General features: G+C 33.8%; 1 long non-coding RNA gene across 1 annotated transcript; it reads left to right on the top strand.

Annotated features, from left to right (window-relative positions):
• Positions 1 to 4,839: 4,839 nt before the first annotated feature.
• Positions 4,840 to 5,855, top strand: LOC127874264 (uncharacterized). Its single transcript, XR_008046753.1, has 2 exons — positions 4,840 to 5,216; positions 5,685 to 5,855. It is a non-coding gene; the product is annotated as an uncharacterized LOC127874264 (long non-coding RNA).
• Positions 5,856 to 14,800: the final 8,945 nt, after the last annotated feature.

Below are 14,800 nucleotides of genomic sequence, written 5' to 3'. Positions count from 1 at the left end.
TTCGGACAGTGTTTTCCGCGAGCAAAGCTCGTAAGATATTTTTGCTCTAATTATTGCCAAACAAATTAAATACTAGGACTACGTCCTTAGTAAGGCAGTATTAAACAATAAAAACAATAGATACAATCAATTTCAACAGGTATTTACCTACCTGTCCAGAGAACGAACCACTCGACAGAACGCCAAATCGAAGAATGGTAAAATCTGGTTGAATATCCGGGTATGTAGGTGAGTCACGTGGTGTTTTTAAGCGCGTTATTTAAAATGCGGATCACTCGATATCGTCATCCCGATATGCTAAGTATACATGTGAAAGCCGGAGGCTTTACGGAAAATAATGAGTCGCGAACTTTCACTAGTTGTAAAAAAAAAGAGTCCTGAAGTTTCCAAATAGTGAAATTCATTTATTTCATGATTAAATGTAGTTAATGCAAGTTTATAAAATTAATTTAATCTTGCAATACTTGGAATTTCCATAACATTTGTATTTACCAAATGATTTATTAATATTTATAAGTATCGGCAAATATTTCGTTTCATTAAAATCTAATCCTAATTTGTGTATTTTCTGAACCGATCATTAAATTATGACTCACCTTCATCGCACATGACAAAAGAGGCGTTTGCATTTTATGCAAACTAGTACAGTGCAATCATAAGCAAAACGCGTGGAGTTATTATTTCAAATGATGCGTAAGTGCGTAAAATAAATCTACTAACTCATATGGCCTACTCATGTCCAAAACACACTATAAATCAGAACACATGTAAAATAATGATTTATATTATGTATGTTTTCAATAATGTCGATTTTGTTTTTTGAAATTCTTTTATTCGGAAATTTTAATATCGCCTACCATTAAACTAAACTAATGACCCTTGCATTATTTTTTCAATATACTTAGTATCAGAATAATTTCTTGTGAACGCATCTCCTCTTGCAATTTCAAAGGATTTTCATTCAAACTCATGGCCATTCTACAGGGTGACATGCAGTTGTGCATGAATGCGGGAAGTTATATATTGCCTAATTATTTAGGAAGTTATGGCCCTTGGAATATTTGCCTTTATTAACCACAATTGTACAGGAAGCTGTCCAGTCGGACTCTACCTTAAATACCCTCATACAGAGGCTATATACTTATGTGTAAAGTTAATTCATGATAACAATTCACTGTCTCAGTAAAACGGCTATTACTGGCAATTACAGAATGAATATGAACTACTTTAAATGTTGCATATTACAATGCCAATTTGGCACACTGGAACATTTCGAAAAAGATGAATAATATTGAAGGGCCTTACATTCAGATTCATCACAATGGTTATGATCATTGGATTTCTTCATATATCGAGACAGTAATGATGCAATTCATGTTTTAGGCTGAAATCAAACTGGACATTAAATTCTTATGTTAAAATACAGTTGTGTCAAATTTATGGTAAGTCTGACTTCAAATATATAGATGTTAATGTACCCCGTATTCAACAACACAAGATTTCTTTCGATCACGGCGTGTTTGCTATTGCTTTTTTAAGTAGAATTATACTTTAACAAATATATAATTATTTATGATTCACGTTTGTGTTTTTTGACATTGTATAAAGGTCTGTACATTATTATGATGTGAATAAAGTTTTGATACTGTCTTAGTATATCACACTATCCGTTTGGTTTCTTCTTTTAGTTAATGTAATTCAGCGGTTTGTGTATAATATAAGAAAGTTGCATTATTAGAAATAATACTTAGGCTCGTATTTTAGCAGTTTCCAACATACCCATCTCTAATCTAGCTATTTTCAATTAGAAACTTTGTTATCATTAATAATAATTATTAAAAAAATTAAAACAAAATGTTCATCAGTTATTATATTGTGTAATTTAAACAAATTGTACTTTTTTTGTTAGTGTGTTCTTGTTCATTTTTTTATATTTACCGAGAAGCTTGAAAACATATAATTTTTAAGATATAAGTATTTTAAGTAGATCTATTACAAAAATAAACTTTCATGAGTAATATCATGTCTATTAACATTCCAATTTTTATTTATACAATACTCTAACACTTGCACATATTAATGATAATTATCAACAGTATGTGGTATAGATCTTCTCATCTTATCAATCAATAAAACAATGATTATGCACTCGATTTAGCCCGCAGAACAGCCGCATTTAGCGCTGGAGATATGGCCGCAGTGGCCGCAGAACAGTGATGTCCAAATAACATCAAACATAAATTAAACGTATACGAAGGCGTCAAACACTAGTGCGGGCAAAAGCCCGTGAAGCGGGCGTTGACCGTTCATACATATGGAAATTTAGACATAAAATTACATAAAAATACCACATAGGGATGCGTCTCAAAAAAAAAATCCACGCGACATATATTTTCGCTTTGCTATTTATGACCTTGAACAAATCAAAAACACTTTGAAATATGCTAAATCACATGTTAATACATACCTCAGGAAAAATAATATCAATGACATCAAAATTGTGTAGCGAATCACACTAAATATTCTCGCATTATTTGTTTTTCTTCGCAACCGTTCCAGAATTTAGTCATTACTCAATTATCTCCCCTGAATACTCTTCAGTGGGTATAAGCCGAAGACTGGTTCACAACATATAGTGACAGTCTTTATCAAACACAATTTACGTGAACATTACCCGTCTTAAATATATTGCCAAATCTCATATTTTTGTCGAATTTATTTGCTTTGATCTTTTTGATATCTAATTGTTATTATTATCCTGACAAATCACAAACGCTTGTTAAAAAATTATTTGTTTTAAACATTAGATTGGCATCTCTATTCTTCCAGTATTCTTGCGGTAGTCCAATAACGACACCCTACTTTTTATTTGTCAGAATTTGTAACGCATTTTCCATTCGCTCTCAGAAAGAAGTTTTACGTGTGATCATACGCAAAATTCTGGTAAGTTGTCGTAGTTATCCATCAGAAGCACATTTATTCACAAAATTTAAAGATATTCCGATCTAACTTTTGAGTCTTTTAGCTTTAATTTTAAACGTATTTACACCTCGTCTGCTCGCACTTTACCAATTTCCCGAAAGGTTACACATACATGCCATAATTGTTCAGACCAATTCCGGGACATTGAGTTAAATTGTCCGGGACTTTTGCCGATTTTCCGGGACATGCATAAAATGTAGCGATAATTATAGACATATGCATTTTTGGTACGTTTTTTTGTTTCGCATCATTAATTGCAAAAGTTCAAAAGTCGATCCGAAATACACTTGATCTATTAACGTCAAATTAAACATTACTACTTCCGTTACTAGCTACAAGCCACGTGTTTTCAGTGTAAGCGTTCTAAACATAGATGGTGACGTCACTGCGTTATTGTTATTAAGACCGGTGTGTAACGCGTAGTTGTTGATACGCCTTTATTCATTTATGACATTTATATAATAAAAAATACAACAATACAATACCGTTAGATCGTCAACTCAAATCAATTCACAATACATACAACCAATCACAATAACATTTTTATATGCTTACTTTTTTACTCAGCGATGTTGGACTTCAGATGTGTGAACAACTATCCTTTGCCCTTGCGCAGTGGGAAATAATGACGTAGTAGATTAAAGTCAATTAACAACCACATTAAACAATGCCGCCTTTTCGGTTTGACCGCGAACGTGAGACAATCGATTTGATAACAGGACCCCTGTTAATTGATCGATTTTGACACGTAGCGTAGTCTGCCTATTTGGGTAGGCATTGTCATGGAGACGCTGCAGATATACACAGACTCGAGGTGCAGTTAAGCCTAAGATAAGGTACATGTATATATGGATTTTGTAAATTCCGGGACATTTGACAGATTTCCGGGACAGCGGGACAAGTTCTTCATTTCCGGGACTGTCCCGGACGTATGGCATGTATGGGTTACACATCATTATAATAAGTTTAGGCCTTATACCACAAAATCCGACACTGTTGGATTTTTGTACCGCAATCTTACGTAAAAAATCTTCCAGATTCAAAATCAACAAAAAACAAGACATTTATAAATTGTCTGCATTATAATTGATCAAATTCTAAGATATTTGTTGGTTTTCCGTTTTTAGAAGCTGTTTTGCCAAGGCAAGAGGCCATTCTATCCATCAAAACTGACAGTTTTGGTTTATACAGAAATCAACAAAGGAGGGATTCCTGAACTATCAAAATTTCCAAGCTTTATACACAGTTATTATCTGTGGTGGTCTTTATTGGTTCTGTTGGTTTACGTGGATGGAACATGTGTAAACTTTTATAGAAATTTAAAAAGACTTTATCTGTCTATCTATAAACAAAAATCAGCTATGGTATAATAAGATCAGATGTGCAATGTCAAAGGGTTGTTAAATTAACAATTTGAAGGCAATTATGCTGAAAAAATATGAAAGTTCCCATGCAAATTTAGTGTGTATATCGACAAGTGTCTGCCAATAAATGTCAAACTAGTAATACAAAACTTACCACAAGTATGTAAAAGCACTAAGTACCTGATGTGATCATTTTGAGTAAGATAGTGTAATTCTAAACAGTAGCAAATAACTTGTTTAGTAAATGCGTAATGCAATTCATATGATTTTCTTTCTATTGTGTAATTAATAAATTGGTTGTTACTTGTTAATCCATGATAAATGTTTTATGGCTAGTAGAAAACCAGCATTGTTAATTTTGTAAAAGGTAATACAATAACACTACTTTGTAATTTCATATACTAGTGCGTAAATATTCTTGTACTGTAGGTTGCAGGGTTCCCGCTGTCGATCGCCATTGGCGCCAATTGCGACAAAATAAAAAATCTGGCGACAAAATTTCGTAAATGGCGATTTTAAACAAATCGTCATTTTTCTGCATTTATATTTTCTTAAAATGACAAAAGACGCTGTGTTTACCAGCCGCTTTACGGCAGTCGTAATACTATAGATTTCCATGATGTAAGCGATACAGCTGTTTTCAATGGAGCGTGGCGCTGACTGCATACTACCGCAAAGTGGCATGTTATGGTGATAATTGCGATTATCTGGAGTGTTGTTGCAAGTTATCTTAATTGGTCGGCAGTTTTATTGCATCAGAGATAAGGCAATATTGAAATATGCCGACTTTGCGCTTAAATGTGAAGTGTTTGTCACAGTGTTCGAAGCAGATTCAAGACCATTAAATTGACAACAATGACAATCAAAAAGGTAAGTATCGATTGTTTTTAGAAAAATCGGGTGTAATTATAGAAAATAGTAAAACATTTAACATGTATTGGTTCTATTTAAACAGTGACATATTTCTGTTTCACTCGTCAAAATGGCAATTTCAGAGTGTAATACGACTTTTAAAAAGTGAACATTAGATTCTGCTAATTTTGAGACTCATTCAAAATGCAAACGTTCCACTCCCTTACATTCACCAGCTAACAAACAAAAACCAAACAAAGACAGTTGTTTATCAGAATTTTATTTCCTTCAATATGATTTCCAACACACAATCTATGCTGTGTGAACTCTTTATATCCTCATCACTTATCAATTCACTCACTACCGAATGTACTGTTTTAAGAAAGGTAAACATAGTTAAGCACATTTATATTATTCATATACTACACATTAATTGATTATTATTAGTATAATATTAATATTATATCTCTCTTTTTGTATTTTCAGAATACCATAGAGCTTATGAAGCACCAATACTGTGGCAACATATTCAGGCTGCTAAGAAGGTGTCAATCAACAAGAGTTACAACTGATTGAATGTGCCTTTATTTAATGAACAATTTTAAATGTGTTGTTATTATAAATACTACTGTTATTAAATCAATTCCTTTAACATACTGTAAATGCTCATTTTTTTGGTATTATAATAACATGATCTTCATCGCCCAAATGTTGCCCCAGTGTGGCGACAACTTTTTTAATTTGGCGAAAGTAAGTGGCGACAACTTTTGAAAGCCCAGAGGGAACCCTGGGTTGATGACAGTGTTTTAGTATTACTCATTTTGTCACTATTATTTTATGTTCAAATAAATGATGTGAAGTGTTTTGTACATGTATCTCAACACAATACCACATACCTTTTTACATACCGTATACTTTCGCTTGTAAGACGCCTTTTTAAGACTTAATAAGTTACAGTTGGGGTCGCGTCTTATAAGCGAGATACTGGTGAAAATAAACAAAAAATTCAAAATATCAAATTTACTGGGTTATGCTAACCAAGTTGGACACTTGTCAGTTGTTTTGAATCATCGCAGCAGCTAGCTTAAGAAACTTCAGCGTACAGTTTATATAGTATTGACAGACCTGTACGCCTAAGCCAACCCCGTATCGAAAGTCAACCAGAGTCATAACATATTTATGTCACGCTATAAATCAAAGAAAGCGAATTTTTTTGGATACATTTTTACATTTATTGGAAAATGAATATAAATTACTGCATCGGGGAATATTTTAAGGTTCAAATGTTTCAAATGCATCTTACAGTATATGAAAAAAACTCTCATCAGTCTGAAATTCACAATTTTGATGCCATTGTAGCTTTGTCACGTGACGAGTTTTCATTTGGATACTTTCGGATCGACCTTGACATTTTTGGCTGAAATTGTAAACATTACTTTCGTTTCTGAAATCTATTATTTGTGATAAACAACTTACGTCTGGTGGATTATAAGACTGATTTCAGTGTGAATCTGGTAGTTTTATATAATATTTACTTTGAGTTTGTATTTACACTACAATTTGTTTACAAAACAAGCCAGAATAATCTAAAATACCGGGAAATGTCATTGTGAATTTGAAAACACTTGAGCACATGGTATGTTACTAAAATTAGAAATAACGTCATATGACCGTGAAATCTCGAGAGAATCGCATTTCAAGTAAGTCTGTCACATTGCTGTTTTTTCTCGATATTTAAAAGCAGAATAGCTAATTTTTAAATGTTTAAGATAGTGTTTTGTGAAAGAATATATCAGTTAAATGTAAAAAATGTCAATCTTTCCGATCAAGTGGTTGATTTGGGCCAATAACTGCATTTAAAAGCTGTTTTGAACCGGTCTCTGTTAACTGTCAACTTTTCGGGAATTTCTGGTTGACTTTCCTAATGGGGTTGGTCCATAACTATAAAGTCGCGCCAGTCAAAAATCATAAAAAGGGACATTTAAAGTTATGGTAGCCAGAACTACGCGGCAGCCATTTGCATTTTCTCTAAAGTCTGTTTTGGCCCGTACTGTGTATCGGAACACTATGTTCAGTTACCGATTTATTTGTAATAAAATGTATTGTTACTGATTTTGTTGTCTATTATTTTTAATTTGAATTTTATTTTTGGGGTGTAAGACGTTATATTGTCCCTGATTTTTGAAAAGTTTGTATCACCTGATTGTCTGCGCGCGACGTCGTTAAATGTCATATAAATTGGCCATTATAGTATATGTGTGTAAGCAGCGACCTGATGCCAACATGCTTAAAACAACAGCAAAATCAATTCTCAGTTTGAAACTGTCAATTGTTAAATAAACATGCTGCTGATTACAAATGCTACTTGACAAGTTTGTATCACCTGATCGTCTTTGTTCCACGTCGTTAATTTTCAATTAAGACATAATTGGCAATTAGGGTATCCTCTGAAATAAGTTGCCAGTTTGCAACTGTCAATTGTAAAATAAACACGTTTATTCAGACGACCCATTAATGCCGATGACACCTTATTTATTAGGGGCCAACAACGACGGGAGCAAAGAGCGACCGCATGCAATTATCCGCATATGGCTTTCTTCTTGACACATGATTTCGATCTGTGCTTCGGAGTCTATCACTCTATCACGCAATTGGTTAATTTTATGAAAGTAGGCGTTACCTATTGTTGATAGACAATGGGCGTAAAATTTGCATAATCTAGGTAATAAAACTAAACACTTTCAAAATATCTGCCTATTAATTTTCAACACCTGTCAAACCATACAATTAAGATGACTGATACGATCAATTTTGCTTGTGCATTGATATTACGAACGTAATATGTTTCCAATTGTTTGCAATTGTTAGGGCAAATGATTAAATACGCAATTATTAGAAATTTTGTTAATTTGATAATTATTTTTATTGCATGAATATTACTTGAAAATAAATTAAAACCCACTAATTTATCATAAAATAAACAAATATTATTTACTTTGTTGTTTGATTGTTATTTTTTCAGACTTGCGTGAATTACTAATTGTATGCTGCGCAAGTTTGAAAAATTCTCAATGTGTTTCTAATTGATGATTTTCTTTAACATTCTGCCATTTTTCCCCCGATGAAAACGGCAAAATTTGACAGCGTCTTACACGCGGGTCAGTCTCAAATCCACCCATTATAAAGTCCGAAGTCGTGGTGCGTCTTATAAGCACAAGTATACGGTATGTACTGTGTTATGTGTTATTGAATGTTTAAATAAAAATATATGGATGATATAACATAATGCATTATAATATTTGCATTCAAATTGTTACTAAAGAGCTAAGTGTATGCAGTTAAGACTGTGATTTAAGAATTGCTACAAAATGGCTAGTTTTTTAGTGGCGACAAAATTTAAACTATTCAATAATTGTTTGCGAAAGAAAATTAGAAACCTGCAAGATACCTGTATTTATTAAATATTTTAATTGCGAAACAAGTATGTTGTTATGCTGTTACACATAATTACATATACATTGATAATAAATAAGAAGACAATTAGCAGTGTTAACGTTTCCCAACAGTAGAAATCATTCTTCTGATGAAGTCAGTGGTAAACAGACGAAAGCTCCAGGTATGGCTTTCAATACGTAGTGTGTGTTATTTGACAGTCTAAGACTTATTGGATTTTTAAAAAATCCTGTAAAATTTGTCAATCAAAATTGATTGGACTCATGACATGATTTTGATTATGTTAAATCAGTAACTGTATGTTAAATGCAACTGCTATACAACATACCATGACGTCGAAAGTCTACAAGACCTACTAGGTAGAACGAGAAATGTACTTCGACGTACAATTTTCACTGACCCTTGAGTGTTAGCCAATCAGAAGACACCTTACATCTGTTGCTTTTAGAGATATTTGACATTGAACATTATTATTATTTATACCAAATTATGCGACTATCGATCGCTTACTCATACATATTGTGCGTATTTATTGACCTGGCGTGGCGGAATTAACCTCTGACATATGCAAGTTATGGTTATCACAAAATACGGCAAACAGGGAGGTTATTATACATTATTTATCCCGTTAATGCTTGGTAACTGTTAGGTTACCGTTGGGAATTTCCTATACAGTAATGCACTGGATGGTCATGATACTCCGCCCCGCATGATCAATAACTCACAATATGCTTAATAATTTTAATTTTAAAAAGGTAACAATTGAATCTTCTTCAAATTTGTATATAATCTATTTCAATGCATTAAATACTTGAAACTTCTATGTGTTGTTTTTTTTGCCATTCTGATATTTTTATTCATTTTGTCCTCAATTAAAAAAAAGATTTTAAAAATTTATTATAAATAAATCTGAAGACAAGGCGGCTCAAGAGAACAGTGTTTTGATTGGCTGTTCAGAAAATGTGTACGTCAAAGTACAAACATGTATGTTGAAGTACAAATTGTACTTTGACGTACAAATATATACTTCGAAGTGTATTTTATATTTATGTCGACGTACAATTATTGTACTTCGACGTACATTTCTCTTTTTACCTTGTAGGTCTTCTTGACTTTCAACCCAAATGGTACGCTATAGTTTGTCTTTAGGGTTATCTAAAGAATGCTCCCACTTAAGGGATCAATACAGAGACCTCCCAGTGACTAAGCCAGTAAGCAGATACCCCATCCACTATACCACAGACACCGAACCAGCAATAAATTCCTGTGGCTAGAAAACAAACAAAAAATAAGATGCTAGATCTTTAAGCTTGGAACATGTAACTCGTTTTAAGATTGTTTTTTTGGATGCATTACTTAATTATTGCAACAATTATAACTTTGAACACAATCATGTCCATATATTTATTAAAAATACATGGTTATCAAAAAAACTTAAAGCGGGTGTATACGATTTTGTCAAATATTTATGAATTTATATAAACTATGTGAAAAACTTATTATATATATATATCAATATAAATTAAAATAAAAGTTAAGAATAACATGTGTTGAAAAATGCGAAATAAGCCAGATATTTAATTCTGAAATTGAAAACGGCTGTACAGCCGAATTCGCCAGCATGTATACCATACATGTACGATGTGCATCTAAACTTAGTTTAACGGTTTATTTGAATTCCTGCAACGATATCTATTCATACAACACACGAACACTATCTCCGATCCTAATACAAAGACGAACGCTTTGGTTATTGTAGGAAAATAGTGATCGGCTCGGGGCGCTAATTTGTCTTTGCTGCATTTTATGAAATTCGGCTTTAATGTAAAAATGTTCTTGCCTATTTTGTGTTATTGTAACATATTTTATCAATATATTACAATCAAACACATATAAAAAATCGTATATACCCGCTTTAAAAAGCTTTTGCCCGTAAAATAGGTAGCACCTAAAATCATATTATTTGTATATAGTACTTGAATATAAATTTTGAACAAAATCTATTTGTTGTAAAAAAATCAGCAAAACTGCAGCAACACCCCTAAAGTACTGTGCTTTTGTTGAAATCTCACTGCAAAACCTGATGGTGCTTGCGTTCAGGTAAATGAGATTTTCTTAGAAGTTGCAAGACATACATTTTTTATTCTAATGTCCAAGAAGCCATGTTCATATTTAAAATAAAACTAGGCTTGCACAATCTAAAATAAAGCAAAGACGGGAAAAATGCTATATGCTATAGTCTGGTTGAGTCGTGGGTAATTTTCATAAAGTTGTTACATCACAAATATTTTATAAATATATGACCATGAATCATAATGAAAATAATTATTAACCTTTCTTCTTTAAGATGTGTTGCTTTTTTCCAAATGTTTATTGTCTTTAAACATCAAAATAGTGACTGTGACTGTGATAGTGACTGTGTTGATAGTGTCAAACTACCATCATGAAAATAAGCTTCCGGTTGATTCGTGGGTTCTGATTGGCTGCCAGAAATTCAAGATTTGCATACTATAAATAGCCTTTAAACTGACCTTGCAGGACAGGTTAATTTCTTGTGAAAAAATGTCAAGAGACGATGTAGCATGGTAAATACTCATAAAGAAACAATTTTGTGTTACTTTGAAACACTATATGAACAATACATAAATGAGGCAATACTTCATAAGGACCTATCAAGTTATGATGAATTACACTATTTATACTTGTTTTTGACGCATTTTTGATTGGAAAAAATGGTGACCGTGTCAAAACATTTTTCCGTAACGAACTGCATCATGTGCGAACGTTCTATCGTGAGATTTCACGCGATTTCTATACCCACGAATCAAACAGAACCCACGACTCAACCAGTAACAACCATAACATTTGCCGGTTTTATTATGGGTCTCTATGGGAGCCATTGGCATTTGATTTAGTGTAAAATAACCTCAAACATAAATTGAACGTATACGAAGCCGTCAGTCATTTGAACGCGTATTTGTGTACCGAAGCAACCCACTAGTAGCTTTATCAATAAGAAAAGAAAGAAAATGTTACCTTTATCTGGAAACTGTTTATTTGCGTGTTAGATTGGTAGACGATTTCCCGCAAAAGGTTATAAATTAACCTCCTTTTGAAGAACGTTGCTTACATCTTTAACAAGTAATAATATTTAAGTTGAGACGGCAAGTTGAGTCGGTCTCAACTGAAATGAGATTTGAAGGGATCTTTTCACATATTTTGGCATGTATTAAAGTTCATCATTTTGCTTTATATTGATCAATTTAAACATTGGATCTAAAAAAATCTACTCTTTACGGAGAATCCGGAGATGGACGAAGTGTTACGATTGGCTTTACTACGTTAGGAATTGTAACCCGTGACTGCCTGTGTGTATAACTGCAGTAAAATTAAGCAGACGACGAATGCTAGGCTAGAAGCGTCTACTCTAACCACCGCATCTGCCTGTTTTTAGTTCCCACTGGTACAGGAAATTTTGTGTATGTATTTCAAAAGTATTTTACAGCTTGTAAGACAACGTTGGCCAGTCTAGTGTTTATCATTGAAATCTGTACATATTGGCTGCTTTCAGGGAAAACGGGGCTTAATGCATGTCAAATAATATTAGCCTGTGCACACTGATTAGCTGTATCTATTATTTGATTAAAAAAAACACATCTCGATATGTGCTTTAAGACACACTCTTTATACATTTGAATTGGTTGTGGTCATTTCAAACTTGAGATATAAAAAGCTATCACATACTTTTGAAAACTGAATTGCGTCTAAGATTCTAAAACAGCGAACAAATTCAGTGCCTTCGGCGCTTTGACTTAAAGCTTAGTTTGTGTTGTTGTTTTTGTAAGCAAACAAATAATAATATTGTGAATCTTTTGGCTCGAAGGTCATATCCCTCAAAGTTTTCTTGTCGGTCCCGCGACTTCAAGCCATAAGGAGTCGACTAATAAATGCAAGGGGAATCGGTGGAGCAGAGCGCCGTTGATATTTCTATTAAACGCATGGACGATGAAATTCATATTGGGTTTATAACTTTTTTACTAATTCGCCAGGAGGCTCTATACGGCCACCGCTCCTTTAAAGGACATGGCGTCTGCATCATGATGTATAATGATAGATACATGCGACCTCAGGTCATATCATCTCCGGTTCCAGCGACGAACCTTTTAGTTAGTGTCCACCGTGAAGACCTTTTAGTTGGTCGAACGTCTAATGAAAACGAAAACTACTAGAAGGTCATGCTTGAGAGCGGACTCAAATCATTCGAACCCCTGGTGCCAGTTTGTTACCACGAGGCAACGAATCGGCTCAAATAATTTAGCCGCGCCTATGAAAACGGGGCTTAATGCAGTCCGCACGTGCTTATGAGAGACGACACTTTATGCTTTTATGATATTTTTCGTTCAAATTTAGTGTCTTCTTAGCGAAAATGTTAGCAATAGGCGGAACGTGTTGTCCGTGTTTAGCCTTTGTGGACTGCATTATTCCCTGTTTTCGCAAAGCGCGGTTTAATACTTTAACTTCGGACTTCACAGGCTAATCTGGGACGACACTTTACGCATATGCATTAAGTCCCGTTTTCCCAAATCGCGGATGATATTGTTCCAGGTTCCTCACCTTTATGTATCCAGGCAGGTTGGACCAAAATCCGTAGTTCGGCAAGAGTTCCTTTCCCTCGGCGCGGCGCACGAATTTCATGAATGAACACCGCCTATTATGTAGATGAGCAACAGGCAAGCAAACCTGTGGGCGGCAATCACAAAAATATTAGAAATGAACATGGATTATTTATATTTGGATTACCAACGAGTTCAATACAGATATAATCAAATTATGAAACTCCAGAAATATTATCAGGAGAGAGATTATGTTGTCCGATTTTCAGGAGACCCAAACCTCGCACTTGGCCCATAATATTTAGCGAAACATTTAAAGGCAATTTAAAGTTAACCTCACAGCAACATGATTCAGATTCAATGGCAATAAAACGGTAAGAGACTTCAATGTTATGACTATTTAATTACTTAATGGTTAAACATAGATGAGAGCAGCAGAATCGTGACTTTCTGAGAAATGAAATGAAAACACAACAAACTAGACAACAACTTATCGTCTTTATTCTATAGCTGTAAACACAAAGCATCATATAACTAACACTCAGATGATCGTGATCGACGTACAATACAGAAAGAAACCTTAATAAAGCTGTAAAAGGCCAAACAAACATACAGTCGCCGTGGCGTAGTGGATATGGTGTCCGCCTAGCGATCGGGAGGTCACGGGATCAATCCCCACTGTGCGGGCGTTCTTTAGATATCCCCCAAAGACACCAAGTACTGGTTTTAGTCCCAGGAAACGGACTCGAGAGCGTTTCAAATACGCCTTAAGCTTTCTCTGCAATCAAGCTAAAATAAATAGGTTCAAACTAAACTTTAGGCGATTCTACAAAGCGGTTGTGTATGTCCATCTATGTCTGTCTTTAGCCACATATTATAGTTATATTGTTTATATTTATATATTGATAACTGTAAACATTGCATTTAAACAGCTCCGGTAAAAAACAAGAATACCATTAAAAAAGACAAAAAAGTAACCTTCAACTGGACTCGAACCACTAACCCCTGGAGTAAAAGTCTAACGCTTAAACCAATCGGCCATTCGTGCTTATATGAGTGATTTATTTTATACTTTTTATAATCAATCCTTGTAGTGTTACAAACTAGAACGATTACAACATTATTCCTTCTTTTTGCGTTGCAACGATGTATGATTTTCAGGTTTTTATATCGTCTAAAGAGGCATATGATGGATCCTTTAGAGCCTGGTTAATGTTCAGTATTACTGTTTACTCACACAAATAATAACTGCAAGGAACATTGCAAATCTGAAAACAATTTTCCTTAATTTTGTCCATTTACCAAATCGTGAAACACTAGTTTGCCCGCACTTTGATGACGTCAAAGGTTATCATTTTAACAGTACCAATACCAAAATACGATATTTTGTCCAAGTAAATTGCAAACATGAACGTTATTAGATATGCTGAAGACATGTTTTAAATTTCAAATATTTACATTTTATTTTTGTGTCAATTAATTTCAACATTTAGTCCATGTTCCTATCCAAATCTATGCGTTGAACCATATTAAATA

Source organism: Dreissena polymorpha, chromosome 3, assembly GCF_020536995.1.
Source record: "Dreissena polymorpha isolate Duluth1 chromosome 3, UMN_Dpol_1.0, whole genome shotgun sequence".
NCBI classification, from domain to species: Eukaryota; Metazoa; Mollusca; class Bivalvia; order Myida; family Dreissenidae; genus Dreissena; species Dreissena polymorpha.
The sequence above is the reverse complement of the archived record's forward strand: the minus strand, read 5'-3'. Positions and strand labels throughout refer to the sequence as shown.